Source organism: Symphalangus syndactylus, chromosome 6 (assembly GCF_028878055.3).
Source record: "Symphalangus syndactylus isolate Jambi chromosome 6, NHGRI_mSymSyn1-v2.1_pri, whole genome shotgun sequence".
In the NCBI taxonomy this organism is placed as follows: Eukaryota; Metazoa; Chordata; class Mammalia; order Primates; family Hylobatidae; genus Symphalangus; species Symphalangus syndactylus.
The window spans coordinates 71,457,243-71,484,488 of NC_072428.2; the positions used below are offsets into that span (position 1 = coordinate 71,457,243).

Below are 27,246 nucleotides of genomic sequence, written 5' to 3' on the forward strand. Positions count from 1 at the left end.
AGCTCTTCTACTGTCACTTTTTCATTTAACTGTAACAACCATCCATCGTGACTTTTCCAGAAGGACCTTGCTTGAAAATGTTAGAGCAGAACTCATACTTAGAGTCAAATCAGAAAAAGCTAGCCTTTACTCTCCAAGATAAAACAGACAAATCGAGGTAAAGGCACTTCTCCAAGGCAAAACAAACAATCATTGCTTTTCTAGGCTGCTCTGTTAATTCAATCAACAGAAACTTTCTGGCGTGTTTACTGTTCCTTTACTGTCTGTTAATTTGGGGATGTACTGGTTAATATTATGACATTTTTAAAAGACAGGTAATTAAAATTACAAAAAGATTGATAAACTGTAGGAGAGTACACAAAGGATAGAAATATTTTCTAAGCCCTTTGGAAGCATTATCATTACTCTTTCACGCAGTCAGAAAACGAGTAAGTATTAGGCAATAATAATAGGCACTAGACAGTAAGTCAGAATTTTAAATGTATGTTATGAAAAAAAAAAAAAGAGGAAAAATAAACGTAGGCCAGGCAAGGTGGCTCAAGCCTGTAAATCACAGTATTTTGGGAGGCCAAGTCAGGCAGGGTGTTTTGAGCTCAGGAGTTCTAGACTGGCGACATGGCAAAATGTCTAGGTCGGCCTATCTCTATAAATATATATGTGTGTATAACAGCCGAACATGACGGCCCATACCTGTAGTCCCAGCTACTTTGGGAGATGAGGCTGAAGGATTGCTTGAAGTGAGAAGTAGAGGCAATAGTGAGTCTTATTTCCACCACTGCACTGCAGCCTGGGTGGCCCTGTCTAAAGCAAACAAAGAAACAAAGAAATGAACAACCTAAATCCTGGTTTCTACACTGTATAAATATATGATCCCTCTATTTCTGACATTTCTGCATGATTGCCAGTGAGACTTTTCTGCAGAAATACTCATTTCTTGCTTTCTTTGACAGACTGAAGTTTGTGAAGAGACTTTTACCATTTTTTAGAAAAAAATGTTTGCCCGAATCATCCAATACACTCTCTACCTATATATAGCCATACATCGTAACACAGGCACATTACCACTAGTACGGTAGAATGTAACACATTTATACACATAAATTACAACACCCATAAGCCATTTATAGAACCCACAGAGATTAAAAAACTACTAGATATTTGGAAACTGTTGCAAAACGCTTACAATCTATACAAATAACTTAGAAATACATTAAGTAAAAAATTAATCATAACCTTAATTTGAGGAACATGTAGCAAGACAGATGACGAAAATGTTAATTTGTAAATAGGTTAAGTAAATGGAGCTTGTAAACCTACAGATTATGTTGAGAATAATTTTAAAAAAGAAATGGAGCCGTTCTTAAAACTCTGAAAATGAGATCATTTCATCTAAAAAAATCTAATTCTGCAGATAAATTAAAGTCCCCAAATTTTGTTTGTTTTGGTTTGTAACCTAATAGTAGCTCCTACTCTGGAAATCGTGTGCTTACCTCAGAAAAATATCTATGTTCTCACCAAAGCCTGCTGTCAAATAAGATGAATTCAGTTCAGGGATCAGAGCCTCACCATGCAGTGCTGGTAGCTTTTGGAAGTCTCCAAGGCCAGTTGCAAAGACACTCTGTGGGTTCTGGAGAAGAATGAGCTTGACTCTTGAAGTGTCCTTATATAAATCTCTGAAGACCAACCCCTTTCTTTCAACTGACTGCATTTCAGGGGGCATAGGGGGGTGTTAAGATAGATGATGATTAAGTCTTTTCAAAACAGAAGTTTTTTTGTTTTTTTTTTTTGGATGGAGTCTTGCTCTATTGCCTTGCCTAGGCTGGAGTGCAGTGAAGTGATCTCGGCTCACTGCAAACTCTGCCTCCCAGGTTCAAGCAATTCTCCTGCCTCAGCCTCCCAAGTAGCTGGGATTACAGGTGCCCACTGCCATGGCTGGCTAATTTTTTTTTTTTTTTTTTGGCATTTTAATAGAGTGGTTAGTAAAGTGCTGGGATTACAGTCATGAGCCACCGTGCCCAGGCGATTCACTTTTATTGTAATGTAAGAATTTAATCTAAGAACACTGTCGGCCTCCACTCCAGAAGGGACATTTCTCCTGCTCCTCATGCTCCAGATGAAGGCTTTCAAAGGCCTCTCAACAACCACAGGATGTAAGATTCCCTCCTATAATGCCTGCCATTGCTCATCCCAGCTCAATGGGTAAAGGAGGGAAAGTCTACAAAGCTCCATCTCAGGGATCTCCCTGGGCCACGGTAGTGTAGGGCATGTTGCTCTGAGATATATTGAAATGCATTTCTACTTGACAAAGTAATGATGGCAGGGCTTCATCTGAATGCATTTATTCTACCGCTCATGGAGAGGAGTGACATGCCATTTCAGACACATGAGAACACTCTCTGCCTAGTTACCGGTGGCTCCAGATCTTCATGCAGTTATGGAAACCCGTGCTGCAGATTCTAGAGAAGCAGCTCAGACCTCGTGCAGACAAGAGTTCTTCAAGAACCACCTTGGCTATGCAAAGACTATCAGGCTCAGCAACAGTCTGAGCTGGATGAGAGATAGAGCAAAGCTCCCAGGAGCAGCAGAAGCTGTAAGGGAGGGAAAAGGGAAGGAAGAAACTCTAGATTTCAGGATATCCCCTTTATCTCTATGAGAATCTCAGCACCCACAAGGCCACCGTTCCTTTTTCTGACTCCTCTTGGATCCAGGACTTTTCCAGGGTTAAGCCATCCAGGGATAGGATAGGAGATGCCATTTGGCTCTAGGAGCAGAGGAGAGAAACTCAGCAGGAAGAGTATCTCTATGGGAGGAAAATTCAGTTGAGCATGTTTGTAGGGTCACAGGGCTGGATATGGGTAGAGTCTAGTGTACATGTTCAGAAGCCACAGTTCCCCCAGATCTTCTGATTCTAACAAGTACACAGAGCCAATCAAATGAAGGAGGGGCGGGTCAAGGGAATTCAGGGACAAGGGGAATGAAGGATATTAGTTGCAGGAGGAGGCTGTTGAGGTCAGTAGGCAGACATTCTCCTTCTCCTCTTATATTGAGAAACAAGTAATGAAGCTTTAAGATGTTGCTTGTGCTCTGGGCCAAAGGCAGCAGAGCACTTGTCTCTGGTCTCCATATACACTTGACCTATTTACTTTCAGTATTCCCAGTAAGATTTTGATTCATTTCACACGGAATAACGCTCACCTACCATGCTGAAATTGCCATACATATTATGAGACTTTACTGATCGTAAGTAAGTTACTCTCAACCTTGAGATCTGGCTTCAGTTTTCTCTATTCTCATTCCTTCTCCTCTATATCAGAAGTTTCATAATAGACAGTGGGGGCAAATATGGTGTGGAGAAATAATCAGTTTACATTTAGATATTTTCAATGTAGTTGTCACTTCCTAAAAAGCTAGGTAAAAGCTGAAATACATGAAATAGACACGCGCCTTCATTTCTAGCCTCCTTTAGGTGTCTGCCAAAATATATTCTATACTAGGTCTTTTCTGATCATAATATTATAAATTCAATTTTGGGCGGGGTGCAGTGGCTCATGCCTGTAGTCTCAGCACTTTGGGAGGCCGAGGTGGGCGGATCACGAGGTCAGGAGATCGAGACCATCCTGGCTAACACGGTGAAGCCCCGTCTCTACTAATAATAATAAAAAAAATAGCCTGGCGTGGTGGCGGGCGCCTGTAGTCCCAGCAACTCCAGAGGCTGAGGCAGGAGAATGGCGTGAACCCGGGAGGCCGAGCTTGCAGTGAGCTGAGATCGCGACACTGCACTCCAGCCTGTGTGACAGAGCGAGACTCTGTCTCAAAAACAAAAACAAAACAAAACAAAAATCAATTTTGTCTATGATACTTTATTTATTTTCCTTTCCTGCTGTGTTTTTCTCTAAAGCACTTATCACAATGCGTTTCTCTATCAATTTTTTTTTTTTTTTCAAAACCGGGTCTTGCTCTGTCATCCAGGCTTAAGCATGGTGCCATATCAGCTCACTGCAGCCTTGACTTCCCAATTTCAAGCAATCCTCTCATCTAAGCCGGTGTCTGAGAATACAGGAACATGCCACAACCCCAGCTAATTTTGTTTCTCTTTTCTTAGAGATGGGCTCTCTGTTGCTGAGGCTGGTCTTGAACTGCTAAGCACAAGTGATCCTCCTGCTTCAGAATCCTGAAGTGCTGATATTACAGGCCAGAGCCACTGAGCCAGCTTCACTTTTTCAATGTTGTATTTTGACTTGCTGACTTGTGTTTCTCACCCTGCGACCTCATTAGCTCTTTAGGTGCAAGAAAATCTGTCTCATTTGTTCATTTCTGCATTGGCTTAGAATGCTTATTAAGACACAGTAGGCACTTGATATTTTGAAGAAAAAAGTATCGTAAGTTACATCCTTTAGGATATCACTTTTAAAGCATCAAGATGACTTATAAATAATTTAGCTGATGATATCTCTCTCTTTCACACAGAGCCAATTTCTTTCTTAGTACTTGGGAGTGTCTTTAATATTATTTGTTTTTATTTTCCATCAGGAAATCTTTACTTCTTTCAGAATGTATATGTAATTTCCTTTAATCTCTTCTCTTCATAGTATTCATTTTATGTTTGAATTAGTAAATGATCCATACAGATTCTTCAGCCATGCATCTAGGCCCCATCTTGAACTACCCTATGCTACCTTTTCTGCTACATCTCTAAGCACTGCCTCTCTCATCATATGTGTGTTAATCACATATGTGAACTAAGTGGAAATCCAATAGTACAATGGTTTATCTAGTATATAGTTTCCAGCACCCCCCGCCCCAATTTACCTGCCTGAAATTCCAAGAAATTTTCTATTAATTTTTTTTATGTAATGTAGTTTAATTTTATTTAGAAAATTAGAGAATATAGTTTTAAAACTTTTGACCTATATATACTGTTGACCCTTGAATAACACTGGTTGGAGCTATGTGAGTCACGTATAATTGGAGTTTCTTCCGCTTCTGCTACCCCTGAGACAGCAAGACCAACCGCTCCTCTTTCTCCTCCTTCTCTGATTACTCAACATGAAGATGATCAGGATGAAAACTCTTATAATGATCCACTTCCACTAATTAGATTTAGTATTCCATTAATGAATATTAAATATATTTTTCTTTTGATTTTCTTAATAACATTTTCTTTCCTTTAGGTAACTTTACTGTAAAAATAGAGTATACATATAACATAGAAAATATGCATTAATCAACTGTGAATATTATCATTAAGGCTTCTAGTCGACAGTAGGCTATTGACAGCTAAGTTTTGAGGAAGTCAAACGTTATACACTGATTTCTGACTACATGGGATCTCGGCACCCCAACCACCATGGTGTTCAAGGGTCAACTCTAAGTTTATTAAATATCATTCAAATAATCTGAGAATCTCTTTGTGAACAAAGACTTTATCTTTCTGTGAAACCCTGTTTGTCTCACGCAGTAATTATTGCATTTCATAGTGATAGTGTATTTTATCATGCTTACTGATATTTTATATCATTTCCCAGGAAACAAAATTGTTTTAGCTGAATATTTTGATATTAGCAAGAAATCCTAATAAAAAGTTTGCTGCCATGTTGAAATGATTAGATAGAACCCTTTTGCTATTGTTCTGCTGCTCACAGTAGCATAACAATTGACACCTTGGTTGTGCCCATTGCTCTGTCTGCTACACTGAAGCATATGCTCTCCATGGATTTCTGATAATATCGTGCATTATATTAATATTTTTGAAAGTAATAGCTATATATTTCTAAAGTGTCCAAGAACTGTCACAAAGTTCCATATTTTGTCACAGTATTTTCATTTCTTGAATTATTTCTTAAGAAAAAGTATCAAATTTGGAAAAGAAAGACTGCTTTGAAAAAGACTTGAGTTCTAAAATGATAATAGCAAGTATTTCAAAGTAACCTCCTGCCTAAGAGAAGAGAAATTACTAAAGAAGTCGATATTCCCCAATGAGAACATTTTATAATCATTAGAATCAATGATTAGAGTCAGGTGTGGTGACTCACACCTGTAATTCCAGCTATTTGGGTGGGTGAGACAAAAATCCTGAGGTCAGGAGTTCGAAACCAGTCTGGCTAACATGGTGAAATCCCATCTCTACTAAAAAACAAACAAAAAAACAGACAAACAAACAAACAAACAAACAAAAAACTAGCCAGGTGTTGTGGCAGGCACCTGTAATCACAGCTACTCAGGAGACTGAGGCAGGAGAACCGCTTGAGCCCAGGAGGTGGCCAGCCTGGACGACAGAGCAAGATTCCGTCCCATAAAAAAGAAAAAAAATTATTAGAGATATAATATAAGAAGACATTTACAACAAAACATGAAGTAAGCAGAAAGAATTTAAAGTTGATTAATTTTATTCAACAAATATAGGAAAAACTTAAAGGGAGTTAATCAGTTAGTATAAGCACTGCATTATCTTCAGAGGAATATTGGGAGAATTATTTCCTTATTGTTCACAATTCTTTCCAATTTTTTTTATGTGGGTAAAAGGTCAACAATGAGAATGAAAATGTAAGCAGATTCCATGAAGCTGATTTTCTATCTTTAAAAGAAAAATGATGTTTTCTCTCCCTGACAAAATGCCTCATCATTTGAATTATGGTTTGTTAAGGACACACAGCTTTTTCTTCCTTGAGTATTTCTATATTTGTTTCATTTTCTCCAAATGATAGTAAAGATCCAGTCTGTGTCTCTATAAGATGTTTACAATTCCTGAAACACCTGAGCAGTGCATTGCACGTAATAATAGTAATTTCTCACTAAGTAAATTAAGTTGAATGTTGAATTTCTCAACAAAAACTTTGAAATCTAAGGAAGAGACATGTCTTCATCCTGCTTTTCTTGTATGACTTCTTTCCTCTGTATCAAAGGATACAGGGTGTTAACATAGGATACAGAGAAAGAGAAGTGTGTGTGTGTGTGTGTGTGTGTGTGTCTTTGTGCATTTACATGTGTGTAGCCACATCAATTTTTGTATTTGTAGCAATGGATTGTGAATTTGATTCAGAAACCCATAGCATTGTATTGAAATTATGTTTTATTTGATCGTCTCATCTGTTTATGAGAGCTGCTAACAGATAGTCTGTGTTTCATTTACTATATACTATTTCAAAATCTGAGTTCGTGATGCTAAATTCATAAATGTTGATTAGAGCTGATATCCAAATTATGGGGGTTGTAGTTATTCCTATTTTTCCTTTGTCAATAGGGTGCAGTTGAAAGAACAATATAGACCTCCCATTTCATTCTAAAACTATCTAGTGTGAGTTTAGGTAAGTTATTTAACTCCTGATCCTTTAGTATCTCATCTATGAAATGGGGCTACTAGCCTGCCCAACTTGCAGAATTGCTCTGAAGATTAAAAATCCTGTATTGTATAAACATTCAAAACAGTAATTGGCTCACAGGAGGTGATCAGCCAGTTCTAAATGCCAACTGTTAGTAAAACTACATTACAAAAAGTAAGAGATAAATGAATGAATATAATAATTAATGCTTTCATAATGTAATGATGGTTTCTCATTAGTTAATTACATTGTGACAGAATGGTATATTGAATTCAGTGACTCATTGTTCATCTACTCAGAGCTTGTTGATACACTTTCAATTAGATCGAATCATTCTTATTGCAATAGCAACCCCATCACTCCTTTTGGACTGTAAGTTCTGTGAAAGCAGGGAGTGTTTGATTCATAGCAGGCATCCAGATACTGTAGAAAGACTGAAATAAGCACCATGTTTTGTGTTCCTACTAGGTTTAGCTTTAAAAATTAGAATATTGATAGTTATCACTTGGTAAATATTTATAATTTGTCAGGCATCTTACTAAACATTACTAGATTATTTTAATTTAATATTAATATTATTTCTGTGAGCAGATTACTAGGAGACCTAAGGTGAAGAAAGTCTTGCCTATATTTGTATACCTGGGTTTATCAGTTAGTTATTATCGATGTAAATAAAAATCACTATCTTTTATCCCATTGGCACATGCAGCTGTTTATGTGCTTTCATAAGCTTTAGCAGAATAGTATTTTATAAGATTTAAAAAAAGTGGTAGCTATGTATTTTATTGTTCTTCATTTGCATATTATAGGAATTTAAAATACACATTTCATACTTGAAGAACACTGATTTGAATTGCACAGGTCTACTTAAGCACAATGTTTTTAAAAAATACGGTCAGCCCTTTCGATCTGTAGATTTCACATCAGCAAGCAAAGATAGGTAGAAAATCCAGTGTTATTCACTGTAATCCCAAGTACTTAGGAAGCTGAGAAAGGAGAATTGCTTACGCCCAGGAGTTTGAGGCTGTGGTGAGGTATGATCAAGCCACTGCACTCCACCTTGGCAAAAGAGCAAAATTCCATGTCTTAAGAAAACATAATAAAATACAGTATTGAAGGAAAGAACCCCACGTATGTAGAGGACCAACTTTTTATTTTTAAAGATGGTAAACTTTATTTTGCCAAATTATTTTTTTAAACTTATCTTTTTAAATATTAGTATTGCATACAGAAAATGATTTTGTTAAAAATATCACAAAGTGCCTGCCTTCTTTCCTTCCTTCCTTCCTCCCTCCCTCCCTCCCTCCCTTCCTTTTCTTTCTTTCTTTCCCTGGCTCGCTGCAGACTTCCTGCGTCCAGCTCCCGTGGTTCTCCTGCCCTGGCCTGCGGACTGCCTGGGATTGCCAGCGCGCGCCACCACCCCTCCCTCGTTTTTCTCCTTTGGCTGGAGGCGCGGTTTCGCCATGTAGGCCAGGCTTGTCTCCAGCTCCTGACCTCCAGTTGTCTGCCCGCCTCGGCCTCCCGAGGTGCTGGAACTGCAGACGGAGTCTCGCTCACTCGGTGTTGCCCGGGCTGGAGTGCGGTGGCGTGGTCTTGGCTTGCTGCAGCCTCCGCCTCCCAGCCGCATGCCTTGGCCTCCCAGGGTGCTGGGATTGCAGCCTCTGCCCGGCCGCCGCCCCGTCTGGGAGGTGGGGAGAGTCTCTGCCTGGCGGCCCATCGTCTGGGTTATGAGGAGCTCCTCTGCCCAGCCGCCACCCCATCTAGGAGGTGAGGAATGTCTCTGCCCGGCTGCCCATCGTCTGGGATGTGAGGAGCTCCTCTGCCAAGCCGCCACCCCATCTGGGAAGTGAGGAGCGCCTCTGCCCAGCCGCCCCGCCTGGGATGTGAGAAGCCCCTCTGCCCGGCCGCCCCGCCTGGGATGTGAGGAGTGCCTCTGCCCAGCCACCATCGTCTGGGAAGTGAGGAGCACCTCTGCCCGGCCGCCCCGTCTGGGAAGAAGTGAGGAGGGTCTCTGCTCAGCCACCCCGTCTGGGAAGAAGTGAGGAGCGCCTCTGCCCGGCTGCTCCATCTGGGAAGTGAGGAGCGCCTTTGCCCAGCCGCCCATCGTCTGGGAAGTGAGGAGCGCCTCTGCCTGGCTACCCTGTCCGGGAAGTGAGGAGCCCCTCTGCCCGGCCGCCACCCCGTCTGGGAAGAAGTAGGAGCGCCTCTGCCCGGCCGCCCCGTCTGGGAAGTGAGGAGCGCCTCTGCTCGGCTGTCCCGTCTGGGAAGTGAGGAGCGCCTCTGCCCGGCTGACTATCGTCTGGGATGTGAGGATCGCCTCTGCCCGGCCACCCACCATCTGGGATGTGAGGAGCGCCTCTGCCCGGCCACCCCGTCTGGGAAGAAGTGAGGAGTGCCTCTGCCCAGCCGCCCCATCTGGGAAGTGAGGAGCGCCTCTGCCCAGCCGCCCCGTCTGAGAAGAAGTGAGGAGGGTCTCTGCTCAGCCACCCCGTCTGGGAAGAAGTGAGGAGCGCCTCTGCCTGGCTGCTCCATCTGGGACGTGAGGAGCGCCTTTGCCCAGCCGCCCATCATCTGGGAAGTGAGGAGCGCCTCTGCCCGGCCGCCCTGTCTGGGAAGTGAGGAGCGCCTCTGCCCGGCCACCCATCATCCGGGATGTGAGGAGTGCCTCTGCCTGGCCACCCTGTCCGGGAAGTGAGGAGCCCCTCTGCCTGGCCGCCACCCTGTCTGGGAAGTGAGGAGCGCCTCTGCCCGGCCGCCCCGTCTGGGAAGAAGTGAGGAGGGCCTCTGCCCGGCCACCCCGTCTGGGAAGTGAGGAGCGCCTCTGCCCGGCCGCCCCGTCTGAGAAGAAGTGAGGAGCGTCTCTGCCCAGCCGCCCCGTCTGGGAAGAAGTGAGGAGCGCCTCTGCCCGGCCACCCATAGTCTGGGAAGTGAGGAGCGCCTCTGCCCAGCCGCCCATCCTCTGGGAAGTGAGGAGCGCCTCTGCCCGGCCGCCCCATCTGGGAAGTGAGGAGCGCCTCTGCCCGGCCGCCCCGTCTGAGAAGAAGTGAGGAGTGTCTCCGCTCAGCCGCCCCGTCTGGGAAGAAGTGAGGAGCGCCTCTGCCTGGCCGCCCCATCTGGGAAGAAGTGAGGAGCGCCTCTGCCTGGCCACCCCGCCTTGGAAGTGAGGAGCGCCTCTGCCCGGCTGCCCCGTCTGGGAAGTGAGGAGCACCTCTGCCCGGCCACCCATAGTCTGGGAAGTGAGGAGCGCCTCTGCCTGGCCACCCCATCTGGGAAGTGAGGAGCGCCTCTGCCCGGCCACCCCGTCTGGGAAGTGAGGAGTGCCTCTGCCCAGCCGCCCCATCTGGGAAGTGAGGAGCACCTCTGCCCGGCCGCCCCGTCTGGGAAGTGAGGAGGGCCTATGCCTGGCCGCCCTGTCTGGGAAGTGAGGAGTGCCTCTGCCTGGCCGCCCCACCTCGGAAGTGAGAAGCGCCTCTGCCCCACCGCCCATCGTCTGGGATGTGAGGAGCGCCTCGGTCCGGCCGCCCCTTCTGGGATGTGAGGAGTGCCTCTGCCCGGCTGCCCCGTCTGGGAAGTGAGGAGCACCTCTGCCCGGCCACCCATAGTCTGGGAAGTGAGGAGCGCCTCTGCCCGACTGCCCCATCTGGGAAGTGAGGAGCACCTCTGCCCAGCCGCCCAGTCTGAGAAGAAGTGAGGAGCGTCTCTGCCCAGCCGCCCCTTCTGGGAAGAAGTGAGGAGCGCCTCTGCCCGGCCGCCCTGTCTGGGAAGTGAGGAGCGCTTCTGCACGGCCGCCCCTTCTGGGAAGTGAGGAGTGCCTCTGCCTGGCTGCCCCGTCTGGGAAGTGAGGAGCGCCTCTGCCCGGCTGCCCTGTCTGGGAAATGAGGAGCGCCTTTGCCCGGCCACCCATCGTCTGGGATGTGAGGAGCGCCTCTGCCTCTCCGCCCCATCCGGGAAGTGAGGAGCCCCTCTGCCCGGCCGCCACCCCGTCTAGGAAGTGAGGAGGGTCTCTGCCCAGCCGCCTCGTCTGGGAAGTGAGGAGCACCTCTGCCTGGCCGCCCCTTCTGGGATGTGGGGAGGGCCTCTGCCCGGCCACCCGTCTGGGAGGTCTACCACAGAGGCCAGAAGCAATGTGGGGGCTGCATATGGTGGCTTACGCCTGTAGTCCCGGTACTCTGGGAGGCTGAGGCAGGTTGATCACTTGAGGCTAGGAGTTGGAGATCAGCCTGGCCAACATGGTGAAACATATGAAAAATACAACAGACAAAGCAACCAACCAACCAAGCGACAACAAAACAGGTCTAACCTGGAGTCATACTCTAATTTTTTATATTTTCCTCCCTTTCTGATCCTTTATCACACTTTCTTTCTCTTCCGCTTCCTTCTCCTTCTTCTTTGTCAAATAGAAGATTGAGTTGTTATCATTGATCCATACAAAGTCCCTCTCTCATTTATTTTCTTTAATTCCCACCCCCTATTTCTATTCTCCGTCTTCCCATGTGCAACCATCCTAATATGTTTGATATACATCATTTTGTTTGTACTTTTAAAAAAATTTTTAAAAAAAAGATTCATAAGAACAAGGATTGGCCAACCATGGTGGCTTATGCCTGTAATCACAGCACTTTGGGAGGCCGAGGTGGGTGGATCACCTGAGGTCAGGAGTTTGAGACCAGCCTGGCCAACATGGAGAAACCCTGTCTCTACTAAAAATATAAAATTAGCCGGGCATGGTGGCACATGCCTGTAATCCCAGCTATTCGGGAGGCTGAGGCAGGAGAATTGCTTGAACCTGGAAGGTGTAGGTTGTGGTGAGCCAAGATCACTCCATTGCACTCCAGCCTGGGCAACAAGAGCGAAACTGTCTCAAAAAAAAAAAAAAAAAAAACAAGGATTATTTACTCAATTTTTGGTGAATCAGGAAGGTTGTGGTCGTGGGTTAAATGAAGAAATAAATGTTTGCAAAACAAAAATTGTAAGGAGCACCTCCTACTACTTCACCTGCCTGAGTTCAAAAACAATCACGAATATGGAAGGCTTGCTGAGCACTTTCGTATGGCATTGTTTATCATTGTGCATCATATGATTATTGGATATTTACAGATTTTTATTTGACAATTAAAAAAAATATCACAAAGTAGGAAGGACATAAATCCAGAAGAAAAAGCTTTTAAGTGAGTCAATTTATTTCTATGGAACAAACCTCAACAATTATTTTTCCTTTAGCTTTGACATGTTAGAACTTTTTTTCATAGAATGATACTCATTACATGAGCTTGAATCTGAGAACCTCAGATGTGGCCAATAAAGAACTAATGAAAAATGTGTAAAGTAAGAAAATTATGAATGTTTTTCTAAAAAACAAAACAAAATGAAGCAAAACTGTTACGTTCCATTGGGACTCTTAGCCATGTTTTTCAGAAATATTTTGTTTTATATTATTGCCTACTTCATTGTCTTAACAATATGAAGACCAGGCTGTCAAAGGGCATTAGGCATGTGGTGAGAGTTATATTATGGCCAGTTAACACAAGGGAGGTCAGATGTGGCTCCACATTCCACATCCGCAGCTACCTTTCCTCACTGAGGCAGAGCAAGGTAATCCAGAAAGTCTTTTCAGACTCTGAGAATGCTGGACTTACATTATTCGGAAAATCACTTGAAAAGATGAAATATTAAATAATTTACACTAAAATTTGGATTATTATTCTGATAGATCAATTTGATTTGTTTAGTGTTTTTTTCACATTCAGCTTGTTAATTCCACAGAAGGGGGGGGCCTACTTTTCATGTATACATGTCTTTTCTGCAGGACTTGAGTATGCACAAATTTTGATCTCTGTCAGTGTCCTGGAACCAATCCCCAGAGCTGACTAAGTTCAGTTTTGTTCTGAAATTTTTATTTTGTCTATAGAAATGCATGTTCATGAAGTTATAACTATATTCATTTTATTTCTCATTCCAATATTATTGAGAATTATGAATAATCAACCAATGTTTCTGTAATGAGCATTTATTGATCCTTAGCGTTACCAGATAGACGTTTTTATAGGTAGAAAAAGAAAAAATGATTCCCTGTTATAGTATCACTTTTACTTTTTTTTTTGTACTGTGGAAAAATATCATAGATGATTTCTTGCAAGCCAATAGAAAATTTCAATATATATGTAGTAATGATAAATATAATATTCTCTCATACAATGTAATATAATTTTTGCATATCTTTATTTTCAGTATCTTTTTGTTTCTTATTTTAAAATAATGTTTATTTTAGAAACTGTAAAGATCAAGAAAGCCACAGCAGAAAGTAAATAGCTGCCTAATTCCATCAGAAAAATATGAAATCATGGTTATATTCTTGTGTGTATAATTCTAGCCCTTTTCCTATTTTAAATATATTTTGTGTATGTATACACAAAACCCAGTAAATCTCTCTATATGTAAGGTATATAATCAACACATCTTTATTTGTTCTTTTTCATATTTTTGACATTTAGAGGTGTCTTTCTTCCTAAATCTTGACTATTGTAATTTTTTTCAGCCAAACATTGACTATCCCCAGGTTGACCTTATATGTATTGATAGGGGTTAGGTCATTGGACAGCCAGAAATGGCTCCATCTTTCTCTCCAGGGATTATCAAAGTGTCTGGCTTGGGAGTAAGAGCATGTTTTCAACAGTTCGATTGGTTGGCCAATGGCAGCATATTTTAAACTTACCCATCGCCCCAGCTTATTTTGTTGTTGTTCTTAAGAGACAGGTTCTCACACTGTCTCCCAAGCTGGAGTTCAGTGTGCAATCTTAGCTCAGTGCAGCCTCCAACTCCTGGGCTTGATCAATCTTTCCACCGCAGCCTCCAAAATCGCTAGGACTACACTCACGTGCCGCAGTGCCCAGCTAATATTTGTACTTTCATTTGTCAAGACAGGGTGTCCCTGTGTTGCCCAGGATGGTCTCAAACTCCTGGCTTCAAGCAATTCTCCCACTTAAGCCTTCCAAATTTATGGAATTACAGTAATGAGCCACCGCTCCTGGCCTTATTTTTCTCTTCAGAGTTTGTCCTTCCTTTCTAGGTCTATGATATGAAAATGTCTTTGCCTGTTCCATAAAACATTCATCTGTCGTGGTCATATGAAACATTACAAAATTATTTTTGATGTTTCTTCATGTTTTATGTTAAGTATGCTAACATGGTAGTGTGGCTTTTTTAAAAAGGACAAAAAAAACACAATAGATGGTTGACTAATCACAAGCAGGACTTTAAGGATCACAGTTGTGCTATCATTTATTATGATATATTAAAAAATCAGCACTTACTTGTAATGTGCCTTGAGACAAACTATTTAGCAACTCGATTTCTCAGACCTCAGTTTCCTCCTCTGGGAAATACTAATATCAACTGTGTGTAGTTTATCTTGAAGAATTAGAAAAATTGTAAGTAAATACTTTATTACCCAGCACGATTGCTGTGGTTATTTTATCGTTGTTACTGTTGTAGCATTGAACCACTTACCACTTTAGGTTATTTGTTCGAAGTCAAATATTATTAATTAACACATATTTCATAAACTAGTCTTTTCCATTTTATTTATTTATTTATTTTTTAAAGGATGGAACCTTGCTTTGTAGCCCAGCCTGGATTGCAGTGGCATGGGATGATCTCAGCTCACTGTGACCTCTGCCTGCCAGGTTCAAGCAATTCTCCTGCCTCAGACTCCTGAGTACCTAGGACAACAGACACGTGCCACCATGCCTGGCTAATTTTTTGTATTTTTAGTGGAGACGGGGTTTCACCATGCTTTCCAGGCTAGTCTCGAACTCCTAACCTCGTGATCCGACAACCTTGGCCTCCCAAAATGCTGGGGGTACAGGCTTGAGACACCGCGCCTGACCATAATAGTCTTTAGAGTTGATTTAATGTGGAAGTTTAGTTGACAAGTGGCTGGTTCAAATTGTTAAATTAGAAATATTCAATGTTAGAATTGTAGAGTGCCCTTGTGTTCCTCTTCCGTATCATTTGGGCAACTAGTAAACAGTATACTGTTTTATCAACAGGTATGTCATCTATGCTCCAGGCAGCCACAGCAAGTATTCAGGGGAGTCATTTCCAGGAATTTCTAATGCTCTGTTTGATATTGAAAGGAAAGTGGACCCATGCAAGGCTAAAGGAGAAGTGAAGAGAAAGCTTCGTTGCAGCCTTCACTGGGCAGGCAGCTTCAGAGGCTTTGAAAGAAGTAGCCTAAGAGGATTCCTTAGAGAACCCATATTGAATTTGTGTGGTATGTCACTCAGAAAGAATCATGATGGGTATATTGATGTATTTTAAAATTAGTATTTTAGAAATAAAGATGGATAGTATATATAGTTATGTGAGTGTTCATGTATTTGTCTTAGTGTATATTTTTTCTTTTATTTTCTCGTGGATTAAAAATAAAAAATCAAAATTTATAATTATACAAGATTATTCTGAAGTAGAAGAATCAAAGTCAGTATTAAATCCAAGGGGAATGGAGAAATATCATAAAACTCTCATCTGGCATTTTCGAGGAATCAAGTCTAATGTGTCCATGTCGCTTCACACATGGGAAAACAGTTTGTCACAGAGCACACTGCGGAATATGCGCAACTGCTCCAAGCCAGAGGCCTCACGCCCTGCCTGGCCTCCCAAGGCTGAGAGGATCACTATCTCAGCGCACTAGTTGGGACACTGATTAAATTACACTTTTAGTATATGTAATCACTCTATAGCATAAGAAATCACTATTTTTTATTAAAATATTTTATTTATGTAAAAGACTATAATATAACACACAAGTATAGAGAAAAATAGTAATGAACATTTGTGAACCTACTAGCCATATTAAGAAAATAACATTTCCAATATCTTTGGGTTCCCCGTGCACTAATAACAGTTGTGCTTTTTCACTGTCTTGAATTTTGTGTTTATCTTTATTTCCTCTCTTATTCTTTATAATTTTATCACACATGGCTATATTATTTACATGTTGTATGGTTTGGCTTTAGGTAGTTTTGAACTTTTTAAAATAAAATCATACCATGTATAGTTTTGTGGTACTTGATTTTTTTCCACTGGTCTTTAAGTGTTCAGATAGATAGATAAGTAAGTAGATGATAGATAGATTGATAGATAGATGATAGATAGATAGATAGATGATAGATAGATAGATAGATGATGATAGATAGATAGATAGATAGATAGATAGATAGATAGATAGATAGATGATAGATAGATAGATGGATAGCATTTATTCAAATGAAAGGAACATTCAGGGTCTGTCAAGACAGAGAAAACATATAATAATGTGAATAGGGAAAGTTAATATAAAGAATGATTAATTATAACAGCATTTGAGCAAGGAAATATTGTCCAGTAGAATGTAAGGAGAAGTCTAAATAATACGTGATGAGCACATATAAGGAATTGCCATTGTTTCCAGGGTGAAGTTGGAGTAGCCAATGAAGAGTCCCCTCACCCCTTGGCCTCACTGAATGTTAAGAAGTCGCTGTGCTGTTGCGCTTGAACAACTTGCTTTAAGTCCACACTTCAGAGCTCCTCAGAAACTTGCCTTCTGGGCCACTTGTAAAGCTGTTTACAAAGAAATGTCATGCCAGACAGGCTCCACTTCAGATTTGGCAAAGCGCAGTATCAGGAGAAGCTCGTGGCTGCTCAGTTCTCCTGGCCACCATGAACTTCCGGAAGTGGATGCTATAGCAACTGCCTGAACTACACAATCTGGGCATTGGTGTATCCCTGTATGCCCTCTGGGCCAGACACTGGAGGTGTCATTTCCAAAGCAGATTGGAAGCGCTTTTTTTGAATTTCTCTCCAATGCTTTCTACTCACACAGACTGACATCTTAACACGTGGCAAAGAAAAAAATATTTAAAGAGTCCAGATCTATTTATGTAAACAATCAAGAGTGAGTTTGTAGTGGAAAACCCAAAGTTGGATACATGGTGCATAATGATATATATTTGTTCATTTTCTGCTGTTGTACACTTGGAATGATTTTTGTGTTTTGATTTTGTGAACATGTCTCCTAATGTAAATAGCCAATAGATTCTCTTTCCAGACAGTATCTTCCGATAACTGGAATGTCTGCGTTATAAAATTTGTGGATGTTAATTCTATTGGGCAATGCCACAGCGCTTCAAAGTAATTTTATTTGTTTATATTTCCACTGACAATCATGTTATACAAAATAATAGAAGTATAGATGATTGTGGCAAGTTAAAGAAATACAAGGCACTCACCCTTACTAGAATCCAAGGCATTTGTGGGAAGAACAATTCATACACTTAGCACCAAATACATCAAGTACGTTTTGGAAGACATCGAGAGGAGTGTAACTACTTTCCTGTAGTTTATCAAAATCCCATAATAAGGTTAAGCAGGTAGGAATATAGGCACATTTCCATTTCAGAAAGCATTCTGGCCTAGATAGAATAGAAGGATATCAACCCAGGAAGAGAACAGAACTAATATTTTGTGTGTGTGTGTGTGTGAGACAGGGTCTCACTCTGTCACCCAGGCTAGAGTCGGTGGCACAATCCCTGCTCAATGCAACCTCAGCCTCCTGGGCTCAGGCAAGCGTCCAGCCTAAGACTTAGCTGAGGTTACAGGCATGCACCCTCATGCCCGTCTAAATTTTGTATTTTTTCTGGAGATGGAGTTTCACCATGTTGCCTAGCCTGGTCTCGAACTTCTCAGCTTGACCGGTCAAGCCACCTCGGCCTCCCAAATTGCTGAGATTACAGGCATGAGCCACCATGCCAGGCCCCACCATCTTTTCTCATGACAACTGCTGTCACTTAGACTTTACTATCAGAAAATATAAGACTACTCTCATCCTTTGGGTTTCAGCTTAGGTGTCATTTCTTTTAGGAAGACTTTTAGGATGACTGTCCCTTCCTTTGTATCAACTACTAGACCATGAGCTCCTTAAGGACTTAATCTTGGGTTTTTTTTTACCCTTTTTTTACAAATTTTAATTTAATTTTTGGGATACATGTGCAGAACGTGCAGGTTTGTTACAATTTTGGCTCCAATCTCTACCAGTAAGGAGAGTCCATAGCAGACACTTATTTTGTGAGTAGTCAGAGTAGTGCACATAAGAGACCTCCTGAGACATTCTGTGCTTTGAAAAGCAGAGCTGCACTGCACACTAGGATTTCCACAATGCCTTTGTTATGGGGTTTGGCCGAGCATGCCCACAGGCCTTTTGTGATGTCATTGATAGAGGGTTGGACAGTATGGTAGATGTAGGACAGTGTGCATATTATTATTCAAAAAAGTGGACCAAAGCCTGCACAATACTTGAAGGCTTTGTCAACTTTCAATCAATTCTGCCAGCATGCAAGAAGCGTCCCCTCAAAATATTGTATGTAACACGGTGGCTTAGGAAGATACTTTGGCAACATATTTAATGTCACTGAAAGGAAAACAGTTTTCGGAGACAGACTGCCTGGTTTCAAACCCTAGTTCTCCTACTTAATTTGAGTATGCCTATGGACAAATTATTAAACTTTCCTGTTCTCACGTTTCTTAATCTTTAAATGAGTATAAAATATTATTTATCTTATGGGGTTGCTGCAACAATTAAGCAAGTTAGAACATGTGAAGCACATAGAACAGTTTTCAGCACAGAATTGGTGATCAATAAATGTCTGATATTTTCACTTGAATGACAGAGTATTTTTTGGTTAGGTAAGGAAATACTGCCTTTTCTCTCTTACCTACCCTGCATGATAACACACTTGTAGTAAAATAGATAACTTTTTCAGCTTCTAGCACTAAAATTTGCAACTATATTTTATTCTTTCATATGCATCTCATAAGTTGCTTATTGTTTATTTCTGTCTAATACAGGGCAGTCTACAAAATGTAGAATCAAATTTTTATTGAGAAGTGAGAATACCAGAAAGTCTTTCTTCTTTACACTTAGGTAGATAACATGCAACATCTTAAGTAGTGTTTGAATCTGTTTTCAGAGAACAAGATTTGTGGAAAAGTCTGCATATATATGTATCTATTATTACCTTTTCTTAACGTTATTGGATATACTTTTTGAAGCATAATGCTGGTGAAATGACACTTCAGAAAACATACTAATTTGCAATGCCATGGACTGATTAAAAGACAGCCACTTCATCTTTTTCTAGGATATGCTGGCTTTTATGAATTTTATAATTTTTTAAATGTCTCTTCAAATGTAAATGGTGACTTTTATATAGATTTCTACTTTTTCAAATTCTAGCAAGGTTTGTTAATTTTAAGTTTATAGAAATGACCTAAATCCCCAAACATTAGATAATTTATGAATACAACTATGTATAAACATAGTTGATTTATGTATAAACATGTATCTATGTATAAACATGGTGATTTATTAAATCATGGTAAAAGACAACAAAATCTGTTAGTATGGCAACCGTGTTACAAATAACTTTCATGCACTATTAAAGATAATTATGGACATAATTATTGTGTAAATAACAGCCAGGTGCCATGGCTCATGCCTGTAATCCCAGCACTTTGTGAGGCCGAGATGGGCAGATCACCTGAGGTCAGGATTTCGAGACCAGCCTGGCCAACTTGGTGAAACCTTATCTCTACTAAAAATACCAAAATTAGCCAGTCACGGTGGCAGACACCTGTAATCCCAGCTACTCGGGAGGCTGAGGCAGGCAGGAGAATCACTTGAACCTGGGAGGCAGAGGTTGCAGTAAGCTGAGATCGCGCCACTGCACTCCAGCCTGGGTGACAGAGTGAGACTGCATCTCAAAAACAACAAAAAAAAAAAAAAAAAAAAAAAAAGGAAGGAAGAAAGAAAGAAAGAAAATAGATCAATAGATCTAACCAACTGGCAAGGGCTCCCAAGAAGCTGCAACTTCCAAGTCACTAAGGAGAATGGTGAATTGGCGGCCACGCTTCCATTAACTGCATTTCTGGATTTTCTAGTGTAGAGTGGCAAACCTAATACATATCTTCATTTTTTTTGTTATTTTAGAAGATAATTAATTGTTGATTCATTCTTGTTAATTATTATAGGTGAAATATTGGCTATTTCAGAATGTGAAAGTGATCTCTCTAATCATCTGAATTGACTATGGGAAAAAACTTTCTTAATTAAAAATAATAGATATTATTTACATTTAATATATTGGAAGGAAGAGTTTTGATATTAAAGTTAAAAGGACAAATTTAATGATTCATAATTTTAGGAGTTGACAGTCCACTCTGATTAATCAATCTTAGATAAAACCTACTTTATTTATAATTGTCTGAGCATACTTCTTAGGTGAGTTTGGAGGCAGGGAGTATAGAATAATACCATAGATACTAAGTGTCTTTCATATATTATCATCAAGGAATCATTGAGAGAGATAGAATGACAGAGACAGGATGACATTCAGAATGTGCTTCTTCGTTGATTAGCTTATATAAGTGACTCAGAAATCATCCCAGCTTTTACCCTCCGCCCAGGCTTTAAGCTTGTCTAAGTAACTGGGAATGATTGAGAGCACGGCTTGTTTAACAAAAATGTCATGACGACTGTTGTCTCATTTTCTCATTTGCATCACGGTTGTTCATATCCATAAGTTTCATACCCGTGAATTCAACTAATCTCAGATAAAAAATATTTACAGGGAGAAAAAAGCAGCTGTACTAAACATGTACTTCTTTTTTGTCTTTTTTTTTTTTTTTTTTTTTTGAGACAGAGTCTCACTCTATTACCCATGCTGGAGTGCAGTGGTGCGATCTCAGCTCACTGTAACCTCCGCCTCCTGGGTTCAAGCTATTCCCCTGCCTCAGCCTCCCGAATAGCTGGGACTACAGGCAGGTGCCACCACGCCCTGCCAATTTTTTGTATTTTTAGTAGAAACGGGGTTTCACCATGTTAGCCAGGATGGTCTCAATCTCCTGACCTCGTGATCTGCCCGACTCGGCCTCCCAAAGTGCTGGGATTACAGGCATGAGTGACCGCGCCCTGCCAAACATGTACATATTTTTAATCTTCTTGCTGTTACTAAACAGTATGGCATTACAAGTATTTATACAGCATTTACATTGTATTAGGCATTCAAAGTAATCTAGACATAAAGTATTCAGGAGGATAGGTTTAGGTTACATACAAATCCCACACCATTTACTAATAAGAGACTTGAACATCTTAGGATCTTGGTATCTCAGGGAGTCCTGGACTGAATCTTCGATGACTATTGAGGGAAAACTTTATAAATCCCGTATGTTTGCATTTACTATGTCTCAGTTTGTACTGGAGCTAACTTATTAGACATATTGGACAGAGCTCAAGTAGACAAGGAAAATTGTCCACCAGCCTTTTTTTCCTTTTCATCGGGACAAATAAAAATAAGAGAAAGAAATTCTCACTTTTTTTTTTAATTTTCAGAAACACGGATTCAGATGCCCTGCGAGTCTTCCAGAATGAGCTCATTTGCTGCATTTGCCTGAAATACCTCATAGACCCGGTCACCATTGACTGTGGGCACAGCTTTTGCAGGCCCTGCCTCTGCCTCTGCTCAGAAGAAGGCAGAGCACCAATTCACTGCCCTTTGTGCAGACAAATCTCAGAGAAGCCCAACTTCAACACCAGTGTGGCACTCAAAAAGCTGGCTTCCCTAGCCAGACAGACCAGACCTCAGAACATCAACAGCTCACACAATATCGGTGTGCTCCATGAGGAGGCTAAGGAGCTCTTCTGTGAGGCTGACAAGAGATTGCTCTGTGGGCCCTGCTCTGAGTCACCAGAGCACATGGCTCACAGCCACAGCCCAATAGGATGGGCTGCTGAGGAATGCAGGGTACGTGATGCCGCTAAGGCAGTTTGAATTATGTAGATTCCCAAATAAGAATGATGAGGGCCTATGATAATGACGGTGATGAGAATGCAGATGGTGGAGGTGGTGATAATTCCATGTCAATCATGATAACATAAATGTGTCCTTTCAATGTTGCTGACTAATTTGGCACTCTAATCATAGCTGTGTTGAGACTCCACTAAAGGAGGTTTCCTTAGAAACATTGTTCAAACATATAGAATGGAGCTGTGGAGCAGGTGGCCAGCACCAAGAACACTGTTCAAAGTCGGGTTATATAAAAGCCAGTTTCTCAGAAAATTGATGATATTATCTGAAGGGTCCCTTAAAACTCTCTATTATGTTTCTATCACTTTTCACATCCCAATGATTAGAACCAAATGTGTTTAATTTGGAAAAATCTGACCACTCCACTCTAACTTAATTTATGTTTCTTTCAATGACAGCCTTTTTTTTATTGATAAGGGGATGAAATCTACTATACTGTCTTCATTATTGCTAAGCTTCTTGCTTCTTTTGCAGGAGAAACTTATAAAGGAAATAGACTATTTATGGAAAATCAATCAAGAGACACGAAACAATCTAAATCAGGAAACTAGCAAATTTCATTCGTTAGAGGTAAAAATGAAAATGTTTTCTTTGTTTTTATGCAAATAAACACACTGTTAGCTTATAATTTTTAGCTAAATTCAAACTACCAGTTGAAAGACAGTGATTTCATCCACAGAAAATGTAGTGATTTCAATTAATATAATAGGAATTGCAAACAGAGAAGCCCACACAAGCTAGCCAAATTAATTCTAGTATATTGGATAAATGGCATGATGTGTATTCTAGTTCAAATTTGAAGGTTGGTATCAATCTTTTCAGACACCGCAGATGAGACAACATTTCACTAAGTTTGGGAATGAGGAAGGTGAAAGCAATAGAATAGTATATAGAGTAAAAATAAGGTAAAAGTAAAAAGAAACTGCATAATACGGTGTATGGCTAAATGTTTTTTAACATGTAGGCGAATCAGACAGGGAAAAATCCTAAAAGAGAGATTAATAGAGGAAATAATTGACTCAATAACAACTGTGAAGAAGCATCACAGTGATAGAAACCAGGAGTCTTTATATAGGTTTGATTTAAAAAGGGAGAGAGAATACAAACATTGACAAAGACGGACAGAAGAAGATAGAAAATGTTCAAGACTGCTTGCAAGAGTGAGGCAGAAAGTTTATAAGTTGCTTGATTACACCCAGCATATAATTATTTGAAGTTTTCTATTGAGAGTGAGAACGTGTAATCCTTTTAACCAAACATCTCTGCAGCACTATGTGTCATTAAGGAAGAGGATAATCAGTATTCAATATCAAAAGATGCATATATTTCTAGAAGAGGAGGAGCAACTGCATCTGCAGGCACTGGAAAGAGAAGCGAAAGAGCTTTTCCAACAACTACAAGACAGTCAAGTGAGAACGACCCAACATTTAGAAGGGATGAAAGACACGTACAGAGAGCTGTGGGAGACATGCCGCATGCCTGACGGGGAGCTGCTCCATGTGAGGAGGGAGGGTCCATCCTCAGAGACAGGAAGCCTTTGCTGGACAGTGCTGCCAGGACATGCAAATATCACCTGCATATGTCACTGCTCTAAGCTAAGTGACAAATGCTGTCTGACTTCCACCATTACGTTTCTCCATTCACTTATTACTGCATACTTTGGTAATCTTTGGGAAATTTTTGCCATCTTAGCTGATAGCATATAACAAAGTTCTCTTCAATATAATTTGGAGTGCTATCCACACAGAGAGATCATCCAAAATCATTAGAACTCTAGGCCAGGGGAAGGTTAGTAATACTCCATTTACATGCCCTAGTTCATCCTCACTCTGATGTCCCAGACAGCAGTGATTTGCTGAAGACATTGAGGGGTTTCCCCTTGCCTGGGCAAGATTTCTCAAAGCTGCTCATCAATGTCCATGTACTGTTTCTCATATGGTTCTCTGTTTTGTTTTAAGAGTTGTCATGTGTGGTCAGAACTTTCCTTGGAAATAAGATTAGGAAATTAATGACACTGGAAGCCTAGATATCCTTGCTTTACTCCACCATCTCTTGCTGAGCTCCTTTCTTCCTAATGCCCACTGATGAAGCTTTCTATTGTTTAGTTGAGGTTCTGTTATTAATGTAGCCTTGAATGATTCCTTAGCAGGAAATAAAAAGATATACATTATTAAAACACTAAAACAGAAAGAAACAAGAGTGTGAGAAAAGATGCAGAAGGAAAAATCTCTCATAATTAACATTATCTTTTTTTTTTTGCAGGATGTGGGAAATGTATCAGCAAGATGAGTTTACACTAAAAACAATGCTATTTCTGAAAATTTGTTCTCCTGTGAATGAAGGGGATGTATGCATTTTGAGGACTAACATCGTTGTCAGAGCTATTTCAAATTTTGTTTCAAAAGAGGGCCTGAGGTCTTCTTCTCTTTGGTCTGGAAAATATTCATCTTAAAATTTGTATGAATTAAAATATACATAAAAACACTTTGCCATTTGGAAGTTTTTTCTCCCGATCCATCCATCCTGACCAGCCATACCCCACAGATCTTAATACAAAATTACTCTGAGGAATCATAGAGGCATCTTCTACTCTAGAGGGGTTGGAGGTTAAAAAAAAAAAAAAAAGACAGAGGGAGGAGAGAGATTCCCTAAGGATGGGCTGAGGAGGGATGTTTTGTTCCTAAAAGCATCAATGACCTGGGCCTGCCCCATCACCGTACACCCAGTTCTAGGAAAGACCTCAGGAAAATGGTTGCCTCAGGACCCTCACCAGCAGGGTTCTCAGGCTGGAATTAGACTCCTTTGATTTGCACAAAAGATTAAAGCCTTTTGTCTCAGTGAACATTCTCTGTTACACACTGACTAGCGTTAGTGACAGTTGCAGACTGAGGTCCCAAAGTTTTTGTCTGGGTTTTCTGCTCTCTGAAATATTCCCAAGATTTCTGCCTACCCTCAGGGGGTGTGATGGGCAGAGGGAGGCAATGACTTTTTATGACTTTAGAAGTTGTGTAATGTCTGAGAATAACATATCTGGAGAAATTGGGTTTTTATGGAAGTAAAATTTAGAAAAAGTAACATCCTTATGGCCCCTAGAGTGTGGAATAAAATGTACAACCAGTTAACCAAAACTGGCAGAATTCTGAGGAAACATCTTATATGAAAATGTGATATCTTCGTATGACTGTATGATTAACTCTGGGCTTGGAACTATAGCTGAGGCCATTTTTTTTGCAGGACTGATTTGGCACAGATGCAACAGCCCCAGCCAGTGAACCCAGAGCTCACTTCATGGCGCATAACTGGAGTCCTAGACATGCTCAACAACTTCAGAGGCAAGAGCCAGCTGCTTCACAGTCCAGCCTCAAATTATTTCCTTATTGGGTCCCTTGGTTGAGGCTTTTTCCATTTAAGTTTTATTAGTTTTGACATGTAGTTAATACATACTTTTCCAAAACATGTGCATCTTCTCTACCTGCATAGTAATATTACAATGATGAAAACTCAATTTCCTGACTTACAGTTTGATGAAAATGTAAAGAAAGATACACACTTTATCTGCAGAATAAGAGGACAAAGAATATTCAGATCATGTAGTTATGAAGACACTAGTTCTCATGGTGGCATCAGTATTTCCTGTTTATTCAATTTAATTCAATTTTGAAGGCTTAGATTTGTCATAATGGTTTTTAATTCTTTCTATTCAATGTGCATTTACATGCATTCTACAAGTAACCTTTATTATTTACAAAATCAGAACATTTTGATCAACAAAGAAAATGACTGAAATATCCATAATCAGGACAATTCTAATGCCATCAGATACATCTCAAAACAAGTGAAAAGTGAGGGATCTGTGAACGTGGCTGAACCATGTTAGGCCCATTCTAGAGAGCAGGTCTAAGTAGCAGAGGGCAGGAACCCAGAGTAGATTGAATCAGGAGCTAAACAGATAATGTAAAGCCAGAGTATTCTTTTCAGAAACTTATAAATTTTACGTGTGTAAATTTCTACCAAATTTTTTATGTTTGAGACTATAACAGGCATTACTTACATTCCAATAAATTCCCACATCACAGCAAATTGATGTCTACCTGTTGATGATCTTAAACACAAATAATACAAGAAGATTTTTCTACTGAAGAAAAAAAAACATTTTAGATATGTCCTGAAACAAACTATGCAGAGATAGACATTAAATCATTACTTCGCCCAGTTATATGGTCACATTTTTTCTCTGATTTTAAGGAATAATACATAATTGTATGTGCTGAAGAGGTGTAATAACATTTCATCTTCATGCATGCATGGGGCTAAACTCTCTTGCTTTCCTTCCTTCTGTATTTTCTTGGAGGAAGAGCAAATGAAGTGAATAATTGGGCACAGAGCCTCTGTCCCTCATAGCACTCACTAATATAATATTTTTTCCTTGTCAGTGGATAATGCTCTGAGCACGGAAATGATTCCTTGCTATATAAGCCTTTCTGAGGATGTGAGATATGTGATATTTGGAGATGACCATCTCAGTGCTCCCGTGGATCCCCAGGGAGTGGAGAGCTTTGCTGTGTGGGGAGCACAAGCATTCACCTCCCACAGGCATTTCTGAGAGGTGGATGTGACCCTCTCCTCCAGCTGGATTCTGGGAGTCTGTAGAGATTTCAGGACTGCAGATGCCAATATCGTTATTGATTCTGATGAAACATTTTTTTTTAATTTCCTCAAAAAGGAGCAATCACTGTAGTCTCTCCATCAACTCTCCACCTTTAATTCAGTATGTACAAAGGCCTTTGGGTCGGGTTGGGGTGTTTCTGGATTATGATAATGGATCTGTGAGTTTTTTTGATATTTCTAAAGGTTCTCTTACCTATGGTTTTCCTCCTTCCTCGTTCTCTTCCCCTCTGAGGCCTTTCTTTTGCTTTGGTTGTACATGAAAAGTTGGTTTCATGATGATTTATTGTGACCTCCCATATATGAGGCAAATAGTGTCCTAAGACCCTACGTGTGAGAGCCTGTGAGCTCATTGTAAC

At 40.7% G+C, this 27,246-nt stretch overlaps 1 pseudogene; it reads left to right on the plus strand.

Annotated features, from left to right (window-relative positions):
* Positions 1-77: 77 nt before the first annotated feature.
* Positions 78-27,206, plus strand: LOC129485322 (putative tripartite motif-containing protein 64B; annotated as a pseudogene).
* The last annotated feature ends 40 nt before the right edge of the window (positions 27,207-27,246 follow it).